The 23,803-nt window shown below is 39.8% G+C and overlaps 1 pseudogene; it reads left to right on the top strand.

The window, feature by feature from the left end:
- Positions 1–709: 709 nt before the first annotated feature.
- LOC122346856 lies at positions 710–23,558 on the top strand (annotated as a pseudogene).
- Positions 23,559–23,803: the final 245 nt, after the last annotated feature.

Consider the following 23,803-nt stretch of genomic DNA (forward strand, 5'->3'; position numbering starts at 1 on the left):
GAGCTTCCTCTCACTGCTACCAGCGAGACTAAGAGGAAGATGAGCACCTTCATCAACAACGTTAAAGCGTCTGACAGCTCTACCCAGCATGCACTGGGCTTCCAGAAAGCCTTTCAGTTGTTGAGGAACACAAGCAACGTCACCAGACAACACGACTAGTAAGTGTCGCCGGCATATGTATATTAGATTTACTAACACAGTGTAGTTTCGTACATTTATTTTCTGTTTAGTGTTGACAAAGTATTTTTATAAATTGTTTTAATATATAATACAATTTATAAAGCATTGCATAGTTTAATGAATATTTGTAACGATAGTTATAATACATTATAATGCTTATCAATTCATTCAACAACATTTTTAGAAAGTATAATGCATTAAAACATGTGACCACATTTTAGAATCTGCAGTTATCATGCATTTTGACTTTGGTTACATGTTTTATGAATAACTTTATAATCGTTATACTTTAATTTAAGTGTTACTAAAATGTCTTTATGATCATACTTTTTTTAATGCACAAAATAAATCACACTAGACAAGAGTCAACTATGATGGAGGTAGATTTTAACAGAAAGGCTGAATCAGACAGTTGTTGCATGTATAGAATATATACATTTTATATATTACAATATTTATTGGTCCAATACGATATTATATTCAATACGATTGATTATGGATCATCTTCCCTCTCCACAGACACACCGACATGGTGATAATCTACCTGTCATCAGGCGTCACCACTGAGACTCATCCCGTGCAACGAAAAGAGGCAACCCTGAGCGTGGTCAAAGAGGAGAACCGCCACCTCAACAACTCTGTCATGATCCTCACCTACGCTCATGAGCGGTGAGATACAGCCAAGGAGTGCAACTTTTTAATGAACTCTTTGTCTCGCAGGCCGCGAGGGCCCGTGGTGAACACCTGCGTGCATGTTTGTGCTTTTTAAAAACACGTTCAGCTGTTTTGACCCCCTTCATCTTTCTTCTGGTCTTTGTGTGCGCATGTTTAAGTGTAAGAAACCACTCTCCATTGTGTTTCTCTCCTCAGCTATATTCCTCTCCCGCGCGTGTATTAGCCTGCCATTAGTATACATTAGTTTGGCATCATGAAAATTAAAATGCAGATCATCGAAAGAAGAAAGAGAAATGCGAAACAATACACATCAAAGGCCATTCAGTGACATGAAAGACTGAGAAAGGCCTTTTTCATGCGATAGATGACTCAGAGATATGATTCAGATTGATTAGCTTGGCAAAAGCAGGCTCATGCGCTACTTTGACTAGGTATTGTAGAGGCTCTGAAGGACACACACACAGGGAATTACTCATATTTCCTTGTTTATTTGAAGTCTGGTTCATTTATGACAAGTTGTATTATATTCACATATTAAAACCTGTCACAGTGTCGGATTAATAGACTGGAGTGTTGAAATTTATGTCCAGTCCAATAACAATTCAACAGAACTGTATGTTCCTCCAAAAGTGAAAGACCGACTAACAAAAACCTCCTATTCTTTCTGTTCAAGGTCCAAAACCACCATTTCATGATGGAAATGGATTAAGTGTGATTTTTTTGCTCTGCGGTTAAGTAATCCGTGTGGGATATGAATGGCTTTCTATTACTGTGCGGCACTCTAAATGGGCCAGAGAAGCAGAAACCACACAAACACCCACAGAATCTTTGAAAATTTAGATAAATTGGTTGATACTAGCTTTGTTCCAAACCCCAATGAGCGCACAAGAGACACATAGCGCATAGATATTGAGTAAAGATGTCTGTTTTAATTTTTATGATTTTTTTTGAAACCATCCTCCGCAGAAGGAATAACGGGACTTAAGGAGCTGGCCTTCTTGCAGAGACCTGGCTGAGCAGAACTCTGTTAAGTCACGGCGTTCGGATCGTTCCGCCCTGCCTGTGCGTGAGAGGGCAGTATGATGGTTTTAAACCAGCTCAGTAACCTGGAGACCACCGTGGGCCGCTTTTACATCAACCTCCCCAATCGAATGATCGACGTGGCCTCCTTCAGCTTGCCTTATGCGGACCAGATGGGAGACGGTAAGTTAAGATCTTGAACTTGGCATCAAGCTCAAGTCTGGCACATTAACATTCCCTCTGACAAACCGTATGCGCTCAGAAGACCTCAGTAGAAGTGGCTCTGCACCAGAACGTTTCCATGGTGCTATGTACTGTAAACCTAAATTATAAGCGAAGCCAAAAATCACAAATGCAGAGGTCTGATCTTATAGGGCTGCTAGACAGGAAGTCGTTCAGTTGAAATTATAGCCACAAATCTGTTCGCAAGTCATATTTACCTTGATTTTTATTGCTTCTTAAAATGTCTCGTATCTCATTTTCTTCATTTTGATAAAACATCATTAAGCGGTTGTGGAATTGGTCGTTGCTGTGTGATTGAAAACTGAGACTTTCTTTTCGTTTGTAGGTTTCATCATGACCGTCAGCCGGCCGTGCTACTTTGGGAACTTGTTGCTGGGTGTAGTTGGAGTGGACGTGAATCTTGCTTACATACTGGAGGATGTCACCTACTACCAGGACTCCCTGGCCTCGTATACATTCCTCATAGACAATAAAGGTAGGATGACGTGTGCTCTGATGATCGCTTTTGTCCACCCGGTTCCATTAGCCAAAATGAGCTAAGCTTGTTTGCTTCACTTCAACATGTCTTTCTAACTCCGTCATGAATTTGGAGATCTGATCTTCACTCACACAAAACACTGAACTTAGGGCCGTTAACCTTTAAGAGTCCATTAAGGAATCAGCTGTCCCTTACTGTGATTTTGAAAAAGAGCAGTAGAACACTCTCCACCAAAGAAACGAATTTAAGCAACGTTGGCCTCATTTTGACAGGCTTTCATTTATACTTTCTTCATCCTGCTCTAAATAACATCCATTAGTTTTTCCATGCCAGGGTGAAATATTTCTGATTTTACAACACTGTTAACCTCCATAATACATATTAAAACAATTCGATAAGCCCACCAGAAATTGCCACTTTGCACTAAAGGTTGTGTTGTATTACATGTAATAAAATGAGGGTGATTATCTGTTCCTGAGAGTCTATCTTAATGACTGCTGTGATAATGAAGTGGCACCTGCTGTCTCAGCTGTTCAGTAAAAAGTCGAGATAGCTCTCCCTCACAAAGGAAGTCTCTCCCTGTGTTGTGCAGGCCGCAGCTTTTGTGCGTTACCGTATAGTGTGACTTTTCAACTACTAGGTATGTTAAAAACTTTTATTGGACCAGGAAACATAGGCACAGCTTGCAAGAAATGTTGCCACATTTCATATACAAATTAGGCATTTACATATAGGCCCAGCAGCCAAAAAAAGTTTTTAGTTCAATGTAATTAAGGTAACACTTTATTTTACAGTTGCTCCTGTTAAGCACACATTAATGCCTCATTCTACTGTTAATGCAGCAAATTAAGAATTTATTGAAGAAAAAGTAGTAGTTAATAGTAATTTAACAGTAATTTAGTCATTCTGCCGTTCAGAAAAAGTGGAAAAGGTCATAAAGTTTAGTTAATTAGGTTTTTCACATTTTCTATAAAATGTAATATTAAATAAAAAAAATCATGTTCTTAAAAAATAATATCAAATGTAATGTTCAATACTAAAAAAGGTTAAAGTAATGTGATTTTTAATGTGTATTATCTTTCAGGCTACACCCTCATGCATCCGTCACTCACCCCGTCCTTACCTGATGACTGAAGCTCCCCTTCATACAGACATCATTCACTACGAGAACATCCCAGGGTTTGCTGCTGTGCGTCCAAAATATCCTCAGGTGATTGGGATTTCAACAAGACCTGGGATTTGTGCAGTTGCTGGAGTTTTCTGTGTTACTCACGTGATTGTGTGTTTATTGTTAGTCTGCCTCTGGGGAGTCAGGTCATCGCTGTGCCTGTCAACTCCTCTCTGTCTTGGCACATGAACCGCCTCTGCGTGATCCCAGTCGAGATGCCTACAACGTCAGCTACGCTTGAGAAACTATGGTAAGCTACTCCTGAGCAGCAGTTAAAACCAGACCGTATGTTGTTTTATCGATTCTTTTCGTACTTTTACTTATCTTGATCTCTGATTTGCAGGTTCAGGACACTTCATTTATATTGTGCATAGTTTATGTTCAGCCGGAGATCCCAGTGAAGCAACTGAAAAATATGAACACAGCCCCTAGCAGCAAACTCCTGTACCACCGCCTGGATCTGCTGGGGCAGCCCAGTTCCTGCCTTCACTTTAAACAGCTCGCTACAGTCGGTAAGCTCAGACAAAACATTAATATAATCTTTAAAAAATCTTGTAAAAACAAACAAACAAAAAAAAAACAACAACAACATAGTACATAGCTTTCTCAAAGTTGCTGGGACTTAGCATGTAAAGCTTATGTTTCTCTGAAAATGGAGTGAGACATATTTTTAATAGATACATTTTTTTCATGAATCTATATCTAATCCCGATGGAACGATTACAAAGGTTTTCTTTGCATTCTTGCTCAACAAGTGATTTTTTACCAACAAAACCCTGATAAATGCAAGTGGAGAAATGCATTTCAGAAGTTGTTTTGTTGTCAAAGTATTATTAATTTCATATCGTTCTTAAAGGGAAATAAATGTGTTAATGTGTTAACTATGGAAAAAATCTGACAATCACACACAGTATGTGTGTGTATGTATACGTGTATATATAATAGATATGCTTTATATATTACGTGGTGTTGTTGTTTTTTATGTGTTGAAAATAGTCTGTTATGGTCTACAAGGCTGTGATTATTAAAAAAAACAGTGAAACAGTGTTTTTAGATATTATTACAATTTAATGTATCTTTTATTTTAATTTAAATATATATATATATATATACACACACATACATTTTTTTCAGCAGAACTTTAATTACTCTAGTCTTCAGTGTCCGTGATCTTTGTATAAATAATTTGTTGCAATGTTCTTATCTATTAAAAGGTTAAAGAAGATTAAGTTTCTTAATGTTGGGAACTAGTATGCATGTTTTGATGCTGCTTTGAATAAAAAGCTCAATAATAATTAAAACAAAAATGTATTTATTAGTCTTTACTGTCCGTTTGGGTGAGTTTAATCTGTCCTTGCTGAATAAACCTTTTCATTTCTTTTCTTAAATTAAATTAGGATATTGAATTCAATTATTAAATTAAATTGAATTGAATTAATAACCTTACACTTTTGAACAGAGTACTTTTTGGCAAGTGAATTACTGTTACTAACAAATGATTGCTATTAGTTGGGGCTACTATAATTAAGCAGCTGCGACTAATTCGTCTCTTTCTTTTCTCGCAGAGAGTCCCACAGTGATGTTGTCTGCTGGTAGTTTCTCCTCTCCATATGAGCACTTGAGTCAGCCAGAAACCAAGCGCATGGTGGAGCACTACACAGCCTACCTGAGTGACAACACTTTCGGCTCATAGCCAACCCGGCCTGAAGGTACATACAAAGCGCTCACTTGCTGCCCACCTAGTAATGACTCATTCTTTCACAATTAGTGGTCACATGGTTATTTTCTCAGTCCTGACTGGCAGTTGTTAGTTGGCAGTCTTCCTCCCCTTTTAGTTCTTATTTTTCATTTGAGAAATACAGCGCGGCCAGTCTTTATGATGCTCCGCTTAGAAGAATTCTTTAACACCCCCTCCTTTGGTCTTCCAGTCTTCTGTGAGGAATGAGGTGATGGCCACCAGTCACGTGACAGATGAATGGATGAGTCTTATGGAGATGAGCAGCCTCAACTGCTACATTGTGAGGCGTTACATAGCAACGCCCAATGGGGTGCTGCGATTTACCCGGTTCTCTCATGGACAAAGCCTTCGATCCCACCAGGAGGCAATGGTAAGATTTGAGCCTCAGGACGGAGGTCTTCAAACTCCTAGTGGGATGCTGGTCAACAGATCCCACAGTCTGTTGACTAAGCTTAGCAAACTGTCAGATTCCCAAGAAGGTATTTTGTGTTCAAAATGTAGCTGTACACGCTACAAAAAAAAAGTGTATTTTGATTAGAACAAAAAAATAAAAAAGCTGACTTTAATCAATTACTACATTTCTGTTTAAAATGTTGTCTAGATAGAGATTTTTTTTTTTTTTTTTATCTTTAGGTACCTACATGCTGTAGCCAATCCTGGTCTCATCACTTTTACTGGACCTTACCTTGATGTTGGAGGCGGGTTCACGTGGTCACTATTAGCCACACCATCCACGCCTCTAGGTCAGTTCTTTAAGGGTCACATTTCATATTTAAACCTATTGGATCTCAGCCAGGGGGCCACAGGATCATTTAAGTAATAACACTTAATTCAAATATTGTAAGAAAACAGGTCTTTCCCCTCTAAATAACTCTTGTTTTTGTTGGTTTTATTGAAAAACATTTTTTTTTCCTTTTTTTTTTTTTTTTTTTTTTACTTCTTGTAAAGTAAAAACATCACATGACCTGACACATCACACTACTGGTCACAAAAATACAAAACTAGGAATGATTTGCATGAAACCTAGTATAGTTTGTCTTTATGTACCATGAATGAAACTTTATTTTGCGTTAACTATCCCTTTAACAGAATTTAAGTAAATAATTCCCACTTTTTCTTACAAAAATTCTACCTGTTGCAAATGAAAAACAACTGCCTTATCACTGTCGGGTTGGTGCTTGGCACGGAGCGTGTGTGTGTGTGTGTGTGTGTGTGTGTGTGTGTGTATGGTCGTGTGTGTGTAGAGATATGATGAAGCTGTTTGAAACTGGCAGCGTTCCAGAATGTCTAGTGTAGATAAAGAGTGTTTTCCTTTCACGTTTTCCAATCAGTTCTCTCTTAAGAGGAGGAAATGTGACTATGGAGTGTGCGATCTGATATAAAGCTCCATTGCAGTGACCCATCATACTGTAGGTCTTCTCATTCTTCATATTGTTCAACACACTTATCTGTCTCCTTTTCCAGTTCTCAAAAGGCCTCTGGTTACACGGTGGCGGTTATGGGCATTGATTTCACTCTACGCTACTTCTACAAAGTTCTGTTGGATCTGCTGCCCATCTGCAACCAGGACAAGGGCAACAAAATCCGGTAGGGCCTTCCCACCAAACCCAACCCCCATCTCATTTCTTGTCAAACTCTGCCAAGACCCCAGTGTGCCGGCTGTGGTGTCCAGCGTAGTGCCTGAAGCTATCGATACCCCACAGAGGCTCTTTAAAAAGCTCTTTCAAATGAAACTAATCAGATTTTGCTTCTGTTGGAAAAGAGGCATTCACTTAGTCTTCTCTGCATGCTTCTAAGCTCCCTCTTTTAGGATAGGGGGAGATAGAATGAGAACGATCTGAGGTGGGATCAAGAAACTGTGGGGAGAGGAGAGATAAGAAGGGTGAAGTTTCAAAAAATAAAATAAAATGAGGTGGTGCTTGCCTCTGCAGAAGTTGCTGCAAAGGTGCTAGGGTGTTGTAGCAGTTGTTAAGTTTTTATTATCACTAGGACGGGTGCTAACGGTATTCAGAGAACCAGCAAAGCTGAAGTTACAAGCCTAGTTGTTGAGGAAGTGTACTTTACTCATCACACTTTTACTTACGTGAGTGAGTAACTAAAATATTTGAGCATAACACCAATAAACTCATTGCAAACCTATATTTATGGAAACATCTGACCAGGAAGAATGGTTGAAAAATTACAGAAGGATGATACTTAATCATAAACAACTTCATTATCTTTTAAGCATAGTTCATTTTCACGTCAGGGTTCAGCAAAAAAATATAAATCAAAGTAAAAATTTCCACAATAATTAAAAATCCATATTTCCCCCCAAAAATCACTAATATAATTATTTTATTAAATTTTTCATGTTTAAAGGTACTCCTAATTCTTGTAAACTATATTGTTAAGCACAGAGGGGGTCTGGTCATATAGATATGTAATTCACATTCAAGTCTAATTAGTATGATTATTTTTGTATCATATTTAAGTGGAAATCTATATAGTATAATATACTTATATTTTTCTAAAAAAGTAAGGGAAGTCGTCTTTTGAAAAAGCTGTGCAATTTGCTTTATCATTCATGTCTAGAGTTCAAAATTTTAACCCCAAAAAAAAGGCGAAATTAATGGTTGCCTTTGCAAGCGGCACAAAATTAACCTTCCTGATGCAATATATTAAAGCCAGGGAAGAAATGGTACGATTTTCAGGACCGACTGAAAGACACAAAGGGAGATAAGCTGATTAGGGCTGCATTCCAGACACATCCTGTTATGTTGGGTGCCAGTGCCCCATTTTTTCCCTCTCTCCCTTCTTTTCTGTCTCTCTTTTACCCTTCCCTCTCATTCCTCTCTTTCCTGCCTTTTTCTTTCTTCTTAACTCTATTCCTACTCTATTTGTCTGTTTCTTTGTGCCTCTTCACGCTCTCTCTGTCTCTTTATCTGTCTGTGCTGTGGAGGCCTCGGTGTTCTTTGAGTTTTCAGTGCTACGGTCATTAAACAGGATTAGTGAAGTGGAATGCTTCAGTGTGCCACACAATAACCTGAACTGTTCTGAACTGCAGATGGTACCCTGTGAACATACAGGAAGCCATCTACTGTTTCCTTCCACCTTTCCCCCTCTAAATGTCATTTTGGATCTTTGTACAGGCTCAGAGTGCTTGATCCTGTTTGTCTTGGTCCCTTTGTACACGTAGGTGTTTTATCATGGAGGACAGAGGCTATCTGGTGGCCCATCCGACCCTGATTGACCGAAGGCCACGCTCCAACAGAACAGCAACATATCACTCATAAGGTACAGAACTGTGGGTCTGGAGGAAAAAAGCATTTTTGCTACATTTTTGTTCTCGTGTTGAAAGACTGGTCATGAAACTGAAAATCGGTCTTACTGAGTTCATCATTTTCTCCTGATTTTCTTGACGTTAGGAGCCTCTGGTGGCCAACGACATTCTCAACCACCCCAACTTTGTGAAGAAGAACCTGTGTAACAGTTTCAGTGATCGTACCGTGCAGCGTTTCTACAAGTTTAACACCAGCATTGTCGTAAGTGAAGACTCTTATGCTGTATTATTTTATATAAGGCTCCTGTAAATTTGGATTGAAGTGAGAATCCTGTCTTTCTTTTAGCGTGCGAGTTTAGTCAGCCTAGTGTATTAGTTATGTTAGCACGCCACACCTAGTGGAGATTGTTTTAGTAGCTGCTATAACAGATGTGCTTCTTCTAGTTCGTTTTTTAATGGGAAATTGTATGCACAAGGTGAAACACGTTTTGGTTGTTAATGGCTTACTGTGCGCTTGTCATTTTAAGGGTGATCTGACAAACCTTGTGCACGGCAGTCACTGCTCAAAATACCGGCTCACCCGTATCCCAGGAACCAATGCGTTTGCTGGTATTGTGAATGAGACCTGTGATTCTCTGGCTTTCTGTGCCTGCAGTACTGTGGATCGTCTCTGTCTTAACTGCCACAGGTAATGTTTACAACTCTACTGCTAACATGTTGTATTAACTACTTTTAGGATATGTTAATGAACGGGAAGCCATTTTTCATGAATTTACTGCATCCTCGCCAGGTAAAATGTAAAGTGCTTTAAAAAAATGACCATGCAATTTATTTGCTAATGTAAAACAAAGTAACAACTTTCAATATAACTTCTTCACATGCATTCATATGCAACAGTCAACAGGGTCCAAGAAAACAAAAACAAGACCACCACTTCATACTGATGTGTGTGTGTGTATATATATATATATATATATATATATATATATATATATATACACACACACACACACACACACACACACACACACAAGAACCCAAATCAAACTATATGAAACATGTCTTATATTATCTCTTCAAGTGTATCCCCTTTGTTTTCTTTTTTCTACAAATACCATAAAAGGCTTACATCTGCCTTTAATAATGTTATTTTCTCCAGCGATATATTCATTGCCATTTCTTTGACATCTCTCTACACTTGGTGCCTCAACTTTTCCAGTGAAGTGCTAAAAGTTGTTTAGCTTGTAAAATGCACATATCAATAAATATATATTCTCCTCTTTTCAATTAGATGACTAGAATATAGATGCCATGTAAAAATTGTTAGTTTAAGAGGGATATTGACACTGTACTACTCTTTCAGGATTTTCAGGATCTCTTTGCACTCACATACACAATGAAAGAAAGTACCTTTACATGAATTAATATAATATAATATAATAATATTAAATTTATGTAGTAATACTGGAGTTAAAGTTGCATTATTATACCTTTTTGTGGAATTTATCCCACAAAAGCCAATAAATTTTTTTTAAATGCCAGTAGGCTTTAGTCACAACCCACAGTGATGAATCAAGATTTTAATTTGATTAGACACAAATTTGTGCAGTTCTCAAAATCTGCACATCTTTCTCAAGTGCTCTTTTATCAAGTTGTAGAAGCACGTTAAATGCAAGGTTAAATGACTTCCCCAATGTTTTTCCGTCTTCCTCAGAATGGAGCAGAATGAATGCGAGTGCCCCTGCGAATGCCCTCTAGAGGTGAATGAATGTACTGGCAACCTCACCAACGCAGAGAACAGGTAAACCGCTGTTTACATGACAGTCTTGCATTATTTATCAAAGGTCACGTAGAAGTAGACACTGAGCCCATTTTAACACACAATACATGTTGTACACAATGTGTTAGGATGCAAAGGTTTCCCCTTAAGTGCTTGGAAAATAGACTGCCACAATATATGATCCAGAAATTAATCACTGGTCCACATGTCCAGATTCTCATCAGCATTCACTGGAATGAATCACACTTAGTCACACACACACACACACACTTCTGCCTGTCACTTCATCAAGTTCTTGTTTGTCACGATGAATAGATATCCAGCCACCTGTGTCCTCAATTAGCCGTCAGATCAGGATTGTTCCTCAATAGACATTTAGACACACTCAGGTTTGTCGCATTATTCCCAGCTGAGAGATCTCAAGGCATTTACCTTTCTGTCACCGTGCCATCTGTTCATTTTGGTGAAAAATCGTACACTTGAATGCTAATAAACGTATCCTTTACTACGGAGACCTGTAGTGAAAAAAAAGACTGTAGCAATAATAACTGTTGATTTTTTGTTGTCTGTTGAATGCCAGATCTACAGAACAATATTGTTGCCAGCCTATTGCAAATAATTACAAATAGCTTTCACTTTAATGAGTTACATGTTGTATTTATGGCCTAACTGACTACTGTGTGTGTGTGTGTGTGTAGAAATCCGAGCTGTGACGTGCACCAAGAGCCTTTGTCTTTGACTGTAATTGAACCCAGTCTACAGGACACTCTGCCTCAGTGCATCAACACCAGATGCAGCCAGCGCTCACCAGCAGGTACAGCCATATACTGTATCAGTTGTGACCAGCTTGCCCTTAGCAGGACTTAACAAAACACAGATTCTCTGAGAGTATTGGTGTTTCTCCTTCACTTAACACAGCTAATCTCACATCACTTATTCACAACCCGTGCTGACCACAACAGTCTCGTGTGTTTCTCAAGATCATACAATGTCAGCTATTATTAGGGACTGTCGAAATCAAATACTCAAAAATAGCTCATGAGTTATCTCACGCTGTCGTTCAACACAGCCTCAAAGAACCAAGTCTGTGTTGGTAACACTTCACAATACAGTTCCGTTTCATAACATCAGTTAATTATATGAACTAGCAATAACAAATACTTCTAAAGCATTTATTAATATTTGCTAATGGTTTTTTTCAACATTATTGAGTCCAATATCTTAATATTATTTAGTGGACCTGAACTGATGTGAACGGTTATATGTTAAAAAAATTAACATTATCAAGGATGAGTAAATATTGTAACATATGTATTGTTCATTGTTAGCTTGTTAATTTATTCATTAACTATATATTTAATATATATTATAATGTGTGTGTGTGTGTGTGTGTATATATATATATATATATATATATATATATATATATATATATATATATATATATATATATATATATATATATATATATATATACATTGTTTGAATGCATTGTAGGTGATGGGAGTGCTTTTGGTTTTTGTGTGTTCCTCAAATAATCCTGAAAAATGTGTCATGGTTTTCACATAAATATTAAGCAGCACAACAGATTTCAACATTGATAAAATTGGGAAATCAGGTGACGCTAAATATAATGGCTGCTGAAAATTCTGCTTTTTTTATCATATGAAAAAAATATTTTAAAATGTATTCAAATAGAAAAGTTATTTTTAATTGTAACAATGTTTTACCATTTATACATGTTTTTGATTAAATAAATACAGCCCTGGTAAACGAAAAGAGAGATATTTTTGGTAGTGTATGTGGTATCTTTAACAATCTCTATAACCTAATTTTTTGAATGTTCTGTTTTATTTGTGTGGGTTGTAGTGACTGTTTTAGTGTGTTCTGGACTGTGAGTGGTGTATGGTGGACAGTGACGGAAAGACCCATCTGGATAAGCCTTACTGTGCCCTACAGAAGGAATGCTTTGGAGGGATAGTGGGTGCCAAGAGTCCTTATGTGGATGGACTGGGCATTTTAGGTGAACTGCTATTTCTGTAGTCACACTATTGTTACAGTTTATTGATATATTTTTTCTGTTTATAATAGCATATGTGGGTCAATTACATTGATGGGTCCCAATAGAAAATGACGTCTTTCTATTGTTTAGTTTTGTTGTTTTGAAACGATATGCACAGAAGTTTGGAATTACGCTTCATGAATCACACATTGCGCCTTGAGGATCTGCTTTATTTCGATACGTCATGTATTTCTCTTCTTTTCAGATGAGGAGTTGGCCTCGCTGAATATGATCAAAAGTGCGCCCGTGGGGCCAGTGGCAGGAGGGATTATGGGATGCATCATGGTGCTGGTGTTGGCTGTGTATGCCTACAGGCACCAGATCCACCGCCGCAGCCATCAGCATGTGTCCCGCTGGCCGCGCAGGGTGAGTCTGGACGCTTTGAGTCTAAAAGTGATTCTTGGGAAACAATGCTAGGGCTCTGCATTTAATGGCATTTCAGTTTCCATTTTGGCTTCCAGTGATTCCGAAAACACGATAACCAAGGTACAAATATTACTGTGCCGAATTTTGTTTCCACTTCTCCTAAACAGAATGCCCAAATCAGTCAAATCTTGTAATGCTGCTGTCGTAATGAGCAGCCTACTACAGGATGATGTGTTATAAGTGCATTAATCTGCTAAAGAGAGCTCACGCTGTTTCTTGGGTGACTTTATATTTGTGCTTTCCAAGAGGAATACGGATAAGCAAAAGTATACTTCAGGCTTCAGATATGTGGCTAATAGTCAAAAATGTGTCAAAAGTCCCGAGTTGGCATGTATTCGTATAAACGCAGTCAGTCATATCTTAAGTGAACACGAACAAAACTGTAGCTGCGCATTAAGTCTTAGAGTGACAGCAGCCTAATGTCAATCAAACAACAAAGAAAAATACATGCACTTCTCGTGACTGAACAATTTAGTAGTTTAAATAAAAAGCTTTGTATATGTAATTCATACAGGCTGTATGAAAAAGGTTGGCATTTTACTGGTGTCTAAATTTTGACATCATAGCATCCTTATGCCCAGCAAAATATACTTAATATAGCGCTATCACGAGAAAAACACTCACTCCTGTTTGTTGTGATCGCAATATTGACCAAAATAGTAATCGTGATAGATTTTTTTGGCATTATCAAGCAACTCTATCTTTGACCTTTTTGTTATTTGGTTTTGTTTTAATAAATCATTACTGTATAAAAAATAATAAGAATTAAGGTTATTGAATTAAAGTCACAGAGCAGGTAAGGAAAACGGGTATAATTAAAATGTAGACCGGGACCTTTTAGAATTGAGAATTGATTAGAAAGCGACAAGCGATCTCTGACAAAGAAGCTGGTGACGTCAGCCTGAGAAGGAAAGTTGTTTCAGAGAAAGAGCAAGTAAAACTCACTTTAATGAGGGAAAAATGATTGAGTGCACTTTTAAAGTGTGCTACTCCCTGTGCTAATGAGATACTAAAGCACAGCTGACCGCTAAAAGGACCTTAGGAGGATATAAAAGTAATTTAAAGAGTTGAATTCCCTCTTCCCTTGCAGTTGCTCGCTCATGTCTCATGCCGGATTCAGCCTCTATATGTGCAAGTATAACTTGGGCTGGTGCAATATAAATGTTTGAATCAGTCTGTGCTGCAGTCAGTTTTGCAGTTACATAAACTGTCTGAGAGAGTCCACTTTAGTCTAAATCTGCATTCTAGAAATGAATAGACTGGAATGCTATATTCCCTTGAATTGGCTTTCCTCAGTTTTTTTAACAGTTTTTTCTAGTGGGCAAAAAGTGATTTGAGGAGATCTGACGTCTGTCTTCTTTTTTTATGATAGAGACTGCGGACCAAAGATATATTACATCAAATCTGTTCTGGATTGCTCCGTCTTTCTAATCTTCTCTCACGCCCGTCTTTCTGCCTCTGTCTCTTTTATCAGAGATGTCTGTCCGAATGTCCAACCTGGACAACGAACGAGATGACAGAGATGAAGACAGTCACGAAGACAGAGGAATAAGTAAGATACCCGCCTCCCTGCCTGGCACCGCTTCGCTCGAATCAACACAGAAAACCTTCAATGCCCGTTTTAGCATTAGTAATTACACTGAGGGTTTTTATGTACATCAAATCTACAGCATTGTACTTTGTACCGTTAATGCAGTTTTGTCTATGATTCAGTGCGTCAGGCACCAAATGGATGATAATCCGCGAATTCTTTGTGTACGGTGTGCTGTTTTATTCTCCTAGAGTAAAAAGCGGGCATTCATGCTCACAATGGTACTGTGTCATTCTTGTATGATAATTGCTTCAAACAGCCATGTGGGTTAGTCTGATGTCGTAATTGGTCTCGTCTTTAGTGACAATATTATAATGTGTTCCTGATCGGCATTCTTGTTTCGTTGTACATTGTATAATCAGAAACATTTTCAATACCATCTGATTTATTCGATTTTGTGCCATGCATAAGTGAAAGAAACATGCATTATGAAACGTCACGTAAGAAACTAAGAAATCTAAATGAATAACAGTCAGTATGTATATAATACTGATTATCAGTGTTAAATGTAAACACTACTCACGTTTATAATATATATATATATATATATATATATATATATATATATATATATATATATATATATATATATATATATATATATATATATATATATATATATATATATATATATATATATAAAATGAATTGTATATATAATACATATTTTTCTAAAATATATACATATAAACATAAGTACACACAGTAGTACCTACATTTATTATGTAACAAACTTTTTGTTTTTGATGCAATTAATTGTGATCAATAATTTCACAGCACTAATAAATTTTCTTATATATATATATATATATATATATATATTAGTTGACCAGTCTTACTTAGGTGTGTGGATTATGGAATTAGCATGCACACATATGATATGGTGCTTGGGAAGTCTTTTGGAAGAAATTAGAACTAGCTTTTCGCGACTGTAACTATTTAAACTGCGCGCTCTCTGTCAAAGCGAGAGAAGCGATTTCAGGCTAGAAGAGACGGACACCAGCGCGTAAGTCTATTATACCTATTGCTGTGTGTTGTTCAAATTATTTCTTGCTGTTTGGAGAGAATATTTGCGTTTCCCTACTTATTTGTAGTGTGTAGTTTAGTTGTGCTGTACTTTAAGTGGTTGTAAATTGTTTGCCTCCGGGCTATTAAGAGCACTTAAGTGTGAAGGCGTTAGTTTCGATTTTTTCCTGAGCGACCTCTGATTGGCTACTGCCTGGGCAAATTAGAACTAGCTTTTCGCTGTTTCCACTGCATACACTTTGTATTTATTTGTTGAGTGTGCGCTGGCGAAAGCGTCAGCGAAGCGCCCAGTGCTCGCGTTCAGACTCCTGGGTGTGAAGACTACGAGAGTAAAGACATACGACTTTACTGCGCGACTTTAACTGAGCAACGCACTTAAGTACATTTTCCTTCATTCTCTTACACATCTTCACTTCCTCTTTCTACCTCTATCATGTGTCTCCAACTCATTCCGGTTGTCTCTCGTCCTCGCCCTAACAACACACGCAGACGACAATGCACTCCTACTAACCTACGCTCTGTCCCTACATCCTCTACTACACCCCTATCTTTTCTCTGTTGGTCTGTGGAATTGCCAGTCAGCGGTCAACAAAGCTGACTTCATTTCTGCTTTTTCTTTACATTCTTCACTCCACATTCTGGGATTGACGGAGACCTGGATTCGTCCAGAAGACTCAGCAACCCCAGCAGCTCTAGCCAACAATCACTCTTTCTCACACACACCTGGGTCAGGTTGGCTGGGGTGGTGGCACTGGTCTGCTCATCCCAAACAATTGGAAATATTCAACCAACTCACTTGTATGTCATTACATCTCTTTTGAATTTCATGCTATCACAGTTACTACTCCGACAAAATTCCACATAGTGGTAATCTACCGCCCCCCTGGACATATTCTAGACACCTTCCTAGAGGAGCTGGATGGATTATTGTCATCTTTTACAGACGGAAGGCACTCCACCCTACTCTTCGGGACTTCAACATTCATCTTGATAAACCTTACGCTACGCACTTCCATTCCCTTCTAGCTTCATTTGACCTCAAACGCCTCATCACGACAAGCACCCACAAATCAGGCAACCAGCTTGATTTAATTTTATACACGCAGTTGTACTGCAGACACCATTTCAGTACAACCGCTTCACGTCTCTGACCATTTCCTTCTTACATTTCAACTGCATTTTCCTATCTCTGTGCAACCAACCCCTATACCGGTTACTTTCCGACGTAACCTTCGTTCCCTTTCTCCCTCCCATCTCTCCTCTGCTGTGTCCTCCTCCCTTCCCTCACCTACCCATTTCTCTTCTTTGGATGTGAATACAGCTACAGATACCTTGTTCAGTGCTCTAACCTCCTGTCTAGACGACATCTGCCCTCTCTCCTCCAGGCCAGCACGGACTGCCACCTCTAGCCCCTGGTTGTCTGATGTTCTCCGTGAGCATCGGGTCAAACTCAGGGCAGCGGAGAGAAAGTGGCGCAAATCTAAAGATCTGACAGACCTGAGCAGGTATCAGACTTTGCTTTCTTCCTTCTCTGCCGAAATCCGCACTGCCAAATCATCATATTTCCAAACAAGATCAACAACACTTCAGACACACGTAAGCTCTTCAGATCATTTAACTCCCTGCTCTATCCCCTCCACCACCTCCCACCACCTCAATATCACCTGACGATTTTGCCACATTTTTACAAACAAAACAAAAGCGATCAGCAGCCAGTTCTCAGCCCCCCCAACGCACAACCCTCAACCAACCGCGATCGACCACCGATTCCTCCACTTTCTCCTTCTGCTCCTCACTGAGACAGAAGTATCCAAACTTCTCCTCTCCAGCCATCCAACAACATGTCCGCTAGGACCCATACCCTCTCATCTCCTGCAAGCAATCTCCCCACTGTCTTGCCGGCACTCACGCACATCATCACACATCTCTCCTCACAGGTACCTTCCCACAGCATTTAAGCAGGCTCGGGTAACCCCACTGCTCAAAAAAGCCCACTTTAAACACTTCTCTTATTGATAACTACAGGCCAGTCTCTCTTCTTCCATTCATAGCGAAAACACTTGAAAGAGTGGTTTTCAACCAGGTATCACTGTTTCTTTGAAAAACAACAAACTGGACCATAACCAATCAGGTTTCAGGTGCGGCCATTCAACTGAGACTGCGCTGCTCTCAGTCACGGAAGCCCTGCGGACTGCAAGAGCTCAATCCAAATCATCAGTTCTCATTCTGCTGGATCTATCCGCTGCTTTTGACACTGTGAATCATCAGATCCTGCTGTCTACCCTCTCATCACTGGGCATCTCTGGGATCCCACTTCGTTGGTTCGAATCCTATCTCACTGGTAGGTTTTTTAGGGTGGCCTGGGGAGGAGATGTATCCACAGCACATCAACTGGTCACTGGGGTTCCTCAGGGATCGGTTCTTGGTCCCCTCCTCTTCTCCATTTACACTACATCACTAGGCCCCATCATACAGGCTCACGGCTTCTCCTACCACTGCTACGCCGATGACACACAGCTCTACCTCTCTTTTCATCCAGACGATCCAACGGTAGCTACTCGGATCTCGGGTTGCCTGGCGGACATCTCGACATGGATGCAAGAGTACCATCTACAGCTCAACCTGACAAAGACTGAGCTGCTTGTATTCCCTGCCACTCCAACTACACAGCATGACTTCACCATCCAGCTAGGTTCTTCGTCAATTACCCCATCATCCTCAGTCAGAAATCTTGGTGTAATCCTCGATGACCAACTTACCTTCAAAGATCACATTGCAAAGACTGCTCGATCCTGCAGGTTTGCACTACACAACATCAGAAAGATCAGGCCCTTTCTAACAGAGAAAGCTGCACAGCTACTTGTCCAGGCCCTTGTCATTTCTAGACTGGACTACTGCAATGCTCTTCTGGCTGGACTTCCATCGAACACAATAAAACCTCTACAAATGATTCAGAATGCAGCGCACGGCTGGTATTCAATGAGCCCAAGAGAACCCATGTTACACCTCTCTTTATCTCCTTACATTGGCTACCGATTGCAGCTCGCATCAAGTTCAAGGCACTGATGCTTGCATATAGAACAACCACAGACTCGGCACGGTCTACTTCCACTCACTATTACAAATCTACACACCCTCTAGAAGTCTGAGATCTGCTAGCGAAGCGACGCCTCATGGTACCATCTCAAAGAGGCTCAAATCACTCTCCAGAACTTTCTCGTTCTCTGTTCCTGGCTGGTGGAACGATCTTCCCGCATACATATCCGGAATGCTGGATCTCTGTCAATCTTTAAGAAACTGCTGAAAACTCACATCTTTCAGCAATACCTGACCTCATCATAAAAAAAAAAAAAAAAAAAAAAAAAACTCTCTCACTCTCACTGTCTCTGTCTCTCTTCTTATCCCCTTGTTTATTCCTTCCTTCTGGCATGTACTAATTTGAACACTCCCTGTGACTGGGTGTTATAAGCACTTACACTGTCTGTTTGTCTCTCTAAAAAAATGAATCGCTGTTGTACTCTCAATTGTAAGTCGCTTTGGATAAAAGCGTCTGCAAAATGACTAAATGTAAATGTAAATGTAAATGTAAGACTTCTTTTGAATTTTTCCTCATTGTTTACCAAGTTCATCCCCAGTATAACCTTTTATGTAAGAAGTATCTACAAGTGTGTTATTGCCTTTTAAATTTCCTGTACTCTTACACCATGCTGGCCAGCTGGAGACCCAAGTGTTTTATTGTTATATGACCATTTGGCTCTCTCTCTCTCTCTCTCTCTCTCTCTCTCTCTGCAGTAAGTAACACTCGATTCATTGCTGCTGTTATTGAGAGGCACACACACAGCCCAGAACACGGCGGAGATACTGGGATGGTCAGGGACAGAAAGTGACCATGGTAAGAGTGTGTATGTGTGTGTTCCTCAAAGTCTACAGGAAAAAACGATATTAGTAGGTTTGAAAAGATCCTTTTTGAAACGAGGGTCAAAGTAAAATTCAAAGGCGTTACCATCAAATTTCTCACCTAAGAATATATTGAGAGTTTTATTATTGAAATAAAGCAAAGCCTTTCCCGGGAGCTCAGAGTACGCTTGTGTTTCATTGGCGGCTCAAGGCTTGGGTTACTTGGAGTCTACAGTGCATGCTAAATCCGCCGCCCCTCAGGGACGAGTCTTTCTGGAGATCATTGTGTAACCAGCAAGAGGAGAAAGGGCAGCCCTATTCCACAAGGAGAGGTGCAATGAGAGACCTGGAGGAAGAAAGCCAGCAAAGTGGGTAGATTGAGAGATGCGAGAACAGTTAGAGGTGGCAAAGACCAAGTACAAAAGTTTCTTCCCTGTATTTTTATTTGGCAGGGTTAAAGGTCACCTCCCACCGGCTGCTCAGTCATCCAGCTTAAGGGTCGTTTTAAAGCAATATCGATTTGGCTTTTGGCGTGCGTATGCAGGAGAACAGCTCGAAGCCTTTTCCTGTACGCTCTGACTCATTACCGCTCCACCAACACAGAGAGTTTTTGCCAGGAGCAACGTCGATGCATACGAGTGTTCTCTTCAGATCGAGGTTTAAAGAATTTCTCTAAACAGAAATGAGTTTTCTGCCAGGAACGGAGATGCTTTTTAGCACTTGTTTGCTTGCTTGGCTCTTTGATATGTTTAGGGACAGATCCTGATCCAGAATCGGTATCCCGGCTCTTTCCCTCTCACTGCAGCGTTTCAAAGCTGGTTCCAGATCCGCTCCGAGTCGGCTCATGCAAACATTGATCAAAGTCAGGATCATAAGAGGTTTCTGACCTTTCTTTTCACCTGCGATCTCGTTTCAAATGTCACATGTGGCTGGACGTTCGGCCACCCGACAGCAGGACGAGACCTTTTTTGTGCTCTTTGTACTGTGACTTAATTCCGGATGTGCTGGGGCTGTTATTATGTTAAGTTTCCAACAGTTTGTTTGTTTTTTGTATGCATTGTGAGCTCCCCTCCCACCATACAAGTTTAGTTGCCAGTAACTGTCTAATCTGTTATTCACTTCAGCTACTTCATGTGTCTTTTGTATTGTTGTCTAAACAGGAACGTTGGCAGTTTGACAGGGGAAAGTGGATTTGGGTAGATAACAAATAACATTGTCATCAGCTTCTCCTTTCAACGTTAGGATTTTAAGTTGGAATTTATGTATAAAGGGAGTTGTGCGTTTCAGATGATGTAACTCGCCAACAATTTTGAAATCACATTTGTTTGTTTTTTCTCCCTCTAGTTTGACATATACCAATTTGAAAGTAGAAATGTTCGATGTAGTCTCTCAGTATAAAGTCCATATGTTTAAATGTGTTTGTATAATAATAGGTGTAGTAGGATGTAGGCGTCAAAGCATTGTTTCTTAATGCAAATCTGTTGCAGACAAAACATTCCTCTGCACCAAACGTCACGATTATTGCAGAACATATTATAGAACATTTCCAAACACTATTATTAAAGTTTGTGGCAAGTAAGATGCATTAAATTGATTTAAACAGACAGTAAAACTTAATGTTTTTAACTAGCTTCCAACTAGCAATTTTTACTAAACATAGAGACATAACTAGGTTCAAATGTCCACACCAAGTTGAAAATTCACTTTGAGCTCTTGTTTAAGAGATCCAAACTGCTGTTAGCTACACTTGCACGACTTTTTAGATGCAAGGTTAATTTCTATTGTAGCTTCCAGAAATATTGATTGCCATTCCTTCTCTATTCGTACGTAGGTTACAGCACCATGAGCCCTCAGGAGGACAGCGAGAACCCCCCCTGCAACAACGATCCTCTCTCAGCAGGCGTGGATGTGGGCAATCACGACGAGGACCTCGACCTGGACACACCTCCACAGACAGCCGCTCTCCTCAGCCATAAGTTCCACCCGTATCGGCACCCCCACACGCACCACCCCCTGCACCTGCACACGCATCATCTCCAGGCTGCCGTCACGTGCACAGCGTGGATGCCGAGTGCTGATCCCGCCCACCCGTGACCCCAAACCACCCGCCGGCCCTGCCTTCAATGCCACTGCTAACTTCATCCACCACCTCCATTCAGGCCCTGCATCCTGCAAAGACAAGGAGAGAACCTTAACTCCCCAAGTATCCCTGGGCAGCCGCTGAGGTGTTTTGTGTTTGTAGAGCATTGGTGAACATTTGACCTCTGTAGAGGTCATTAGGGAGTGGATTTGGCAGGTTCATAACGATACAAAGCTCCTTATGTTTTTTTTTTTTTTTTTTTTCGAGAAACAATGAAGATGAAAGGATTATTTTTCTACTATTTATTTAACAGGAGTGGAGGTGGAGCTCGTGAACGGAAAAAAATATATAATTGACTGACTGATTGAATTTGTCAGCTTTCTATTAGGCCCATAGAGCCCTTTTTAGGACCCGGCCCAGGTTTTCTCCTCGACTAGACTGCAAAGCAGCCTTGAAGGATTCGATCCGTGGCACATTTGAGTCATGCGCACGCCATGAGAATTTCTTGTGCGGAGAGTAAACAAAACATTTCAAGGAACAATAGACACAAATGCCTGCTCCGCACATCAAGGAGATGCGAATATGTGGCGTATTCTGAGGAGCTGTCGCTCTCTGGTTTGTTTTGTTTGTTTTTTTTTCGACGGTGTGAGACGATGGCGAATCTCAAGACACTGTGTGCAATGTGACCAAGGTGTTCTGGGCCGCTAACCCAGTGCGCGAAAATTTACGATATTTTAAAGATGACTGGGAGACAGACTGTGCTCGGTGTGTGTGTATAAGCTGTCATCGTATTGTCGTCTGGCCGATTATTTTACATTTGGTGTACGAGAGAGAGAGAGAGAAACGGAGTGTGCATGTGTTGGTGCTTGTGTACGTAATTGTGTGTGAATGCGATGGATGCGTGATGGCGCAGATGGATCGTCTCCAATAACGTTGTCGGTTTTTTAAGTCATTAGTCAGTATTGATGGAATGCCATGACATTTTCCAGATCCTTTTAAACCCATGTGCACTTTTTCTCGACCGCCTGTCTACTGATGAGTAGGCATTGTGCTCCTATGATTTTAGAGGGATTGTGTCTATTGTTTTCAGAATGAAATGATATACCATGTATATACATCTAAAGTTTAACAAAGTAGCTATAAATGTGTCATACACTACAACAAACCTTTCATCCTTGTCAGAAGTGTTTCATTTTGTCAGTTTTTCTGTGTATGCCCTTAAGTTACACTGAAATTTGGGTGGGGGTGGGGGGGTCTAATGAATAGTTTGATTTTAATCTGTGTGTGATGAGAATTCATGCCCATAATCATGATCTTAAATGATTAAACGCATGAGCAAAACACAACTTTCACACATTATGATACAGAAGTCTGGTACGTTAGTTCTGTCCAGGCATGTCCCTGTGAAATTTCAGCCTCAATCTGTTACGGTGACAGTTTTAAGCAAGTATACCTTAGAGACTGCTGAATCACATCTATGAATCATATTTTATGCACTTAAAGTTCAGGCAGTGTGCAAGCATCATTCTTATTTTGGCCGTATAACTTTAAAGTTGATATTCAGATCCGTTGCAGGGTGACCGTCTGGTCATTATGTGGGATCTGCTGTGATTCCAACATAACTGATGAATGCAGAGGATTCTTGTGTTTGTGTTTATACATGCATTTAGCATCATATAAAAAGATGCTCCGTAAAACATTTTAATGAAGATAATATGACGAGGCATTTCAGTACTCGTAGTCGGCTCATAATTCAACCACCCCCAGAGGACTGTGGGCTAGTTGTCACACTTTTTACTCCAGTGAATATTTTTTCTGGGTGGGGATGCAGAATAAATCAATTTCTGTGTAGGCACATGCCTTGAAGTCTTGGCCACTGAACATTTCCAATGTAATGAGATAGACTTGATTAAACGCATTGATTTTTGCACATTATGGTGTAAGGAGAAATCTGTCGATTAAGGGCTTTTTAGCCAAATTAAAAAGTTTGGAGTTTGTTTCAAACTAACTTTCACGCATGGAACTTGACCTTATAGTTACAGAGAAATTTATATTTGCATTGCACAGGTGTCAGGGTAAATGAATGAAAACAGTGGGATTCACGGGTGCTCCATTATGACATCATCAGCAGCCCATTACTGACCTACATTTCGTCATCTTTTTTGGCGCGGTCACAC

This window comes from Puntigrus tetrazona, chromosome 6, assembly GCF_018831695.1.
Source record: "Puntigrus tetrazona isolate hp1 chromosome 6, ASM1883169v1, whole genome shotgun sequence".
Lineage (NCBI taxonomy): Eukaryota > Metazoa > Chordata > Actinopteri > Cypriniformes > Cyprinidae > Puntigrus > Puntigrus tetrazona.